Genomic DNA, 2,857 nt, shown 5'->3' with positions numbered 1-2,857 from the left:
ATTCACTAATTAGAACAGAAGTGAACTATACTTAGAGGGAATTTTTAATTATGTGACATCAAGGCAGCTAATAATCTCTGCTATGGTCTCTGCTGTTGTATTAAGACAAATACAATGAAGACAGTTAAATAAGAGAGGCAAAGCCAATTAAGTGTGAGCTGCATTAGTGCAGGTGAAAGCTTTTGTTCATGGGCTATATTCACAAGATTAAACCTCTTCTGCAACTAAAAACCCAGTGATAAAGATAGAGGATGCTTTGTACTGCTTAAGAAAAATGTATATTCATTTCTGTGGGTAAAATAACTGTCCAATACTAATAGAACAAGTACAGCAGGAGCTCTACTCTAGAGAATCGGCCTGTGTAGTTGTTTTTATCTGCATAAACTTATGGCACTGGGAAATTTATTCTGGGTAATTCAACTGTATTGAATTTTTCCCTATCTATAGTGAATAGTGCTTCAATTGTCTTAAACACTAATATGTCATTAATCAATAATTTGGTACATTGCACATTTTTTTTTTATTGCTTACAAGATTCTGAACAGTGTAGTGGATGCACTGTAGGGGGACAAAGAGAAATGTGTGACCTGGTTCTATTCCTCAAAGTCCTGGTGACCTACATAGAATACATAAGCCCACAAAATTAAACACAATAGAAATCAAAATAAGTAGGACAATGATAAAAATATATTATATTGTCATACTGGAGTGTTTCCTAAATAAAAGGTTTAGGTTAAAAATTCTATAGGAGGCCAGGCACGGTGCCTCATGCCTATAATCCCAGCACTTTTGGAGGCCGAGGCGGGTGGATCATGAGGTCAAGAGATCGAGACCATCCTGGTCAACAAGGTGAAACCCCGTCTCTACTAAAAATACAAAAATTAGCTGGGCATAGTGGCATGCGCCTGTAGGATCCCAGCTACTTGGGAGGCTGAAGCAGGAGAATTGCTTGAACCCAGGAAGTGGAGGTTGCAGTGAGCTGTGATCGTGCCATTGCACTCCAGTCTGGGTAACAAGAGCAAAACTCCATCTCAAACAAACAAACAAAAATTCTAAAGGAAGAAAATAAATTTGTTCAGGTTGCAGTGGCAGGAGACATTTCTCAGAAGAGTAGGAGGAAATGGGTAGAAACTGAAGGCAGACTAAATTAATAAATTACATCATTGCAGTATTCTAAATGTGAGATAATTAATTGAATATAAAGAAGAATGTGTATGTCTAAAATACCAAAAAGAGCTAGTAAAATGATTTTGATAACAGAAAATGTGAAGGTGATAAAAAGGAAATAGTTAAAGGTGACTGAACTACAGATTTAAAAAGTATTCCTTACCTAGCTAACATTTGCACAGGTTATATTAACCAAAATGAATTTATGCTTTCCAGTTTTTCCAAATGTGATATGCAAATTATTCCCAAGCAGAGATGCAACCACAACTTACTCATCCTTTAACAGATATACCATTTATACACCTGCTATTTTATTTTCCAGACCAATACCATACATTCGGTTCTGATCAACAGTCAAATATTGCCCCATCTGTTTTACATGTTAATTAAATTCTTATTTTTCTATTAAAAGAAGTCTACGTATGTGCATCCTCACAACCTTGTCTCTTACTAACATTTCTCAGAAATCTTCATTTAAAAATAATCAAGTGTTTGGCTGGTCTTATAAAATGAGTTTGACAGTGTTTCCATACCTACTATTTTTCTGAAAAAGTTTGTATATGTTTGTTATTACTATTGTTTTGAATGTTTAAAAGAGTTGACTTGTGAAATCATCTGGGCCTGGAGGTTTTTTGTTGTTTATTCTGCTTTTTTAAAAAGTCTTTTTTTTTTTTAATGGCAACTTCGGTTTTTTTAATAGGTATGAGGCCTGTTTCTTGTTGTCACATTATTAAGTGGTAATGCCAAGTGTTTTCTTGTGTACATTGTTAAATTTGTTTGTTTATTGTCTGCTTTCATTATCCTTTTAGTACCTACATAATAGGTAGTAACAGTTCCTCTTTCATTTCTGATATTGAGAATTTGCAGTCTCTATTTCTATCTCTTTCTTTTACTAGTCTAGCTAGGAAATGGTCCAGTATTTTTTTTAAAAATAGTCTTTTCATTTGTTACTTTTCTCTCTGCTTTCAGTTTTTTTCTTATTTTGTGTTCTTTATTATTAGCTTCTTTCTACTTTCTTAGTATTAAATTCATATTATTTTAGTTTTTAAGGATAACTTTAGGTTATTGATTATAGAGTGACTTTCTTTAATAATTATATGCAAAGCAGAGATTAGCCAACTACGGCCCGTGGGCCAGATTCCTCCTGTCACCTCTTTTAGTAAATGAAGTTTTATTGGAATACAGTCATGCCAATTTGTTTACATATTGTCTATTGCTGTTTGGGGGCTAGAAGACCAAACTGGAGTTTTGTGATAAAGGTTATATGTCCTGCAAGACCTAAAATATTTACTCTCCCACTCTTTACCACACACACACACACAAGTGTGGATGGCTCATTTAAATCTAGAACGTTCACTCCAAAAACTGTTTTAAACCTCTTCCCCCAATTTTGGTTGTTATGTTTTTATTATTGTTCAATTGAGAATATTTTCTAATTTCCCTCATGATTTGACACATGCATCTAGAAAAGAGCTGTTTAATTCTCAAATATGTGTTTTCTCCATTTTGGTCAAAAAACACATTGAGATTTATGTATAGGTCAATATATGGTTTATCTTAAATGCATGTGCCATGTACATTTGAAAGAAAAATGTGCATCCTGAAGTTTTTGGGTGTATTGCTCTAAACATAAATTAGATCAAGGTGATCAATGGTGTTGTTCAAATCTTCTATGTCTTTACTGATAATT

The sequence above is a fragment of the Callithrix jacchus genome, chromosome 9 (assembly GCF_049354715.1).
Source record: "Callithrix jacchus isolate 240 chromosome 9, calJac240_pri, whole genome shotgun sequence".
In the NCBI taxonomy this organism is placed as follows: domain Eukaryota; kingdom Metazoa; phylum Chordata; class Mammalia; order Primates; family Cebidae; genus Callithrix; species Callithrix jacchus.
The sequence above is the reverse complement of the archived record's forward strand: the minus strand, read 5'-3'. Positions refer to the sequence as shown.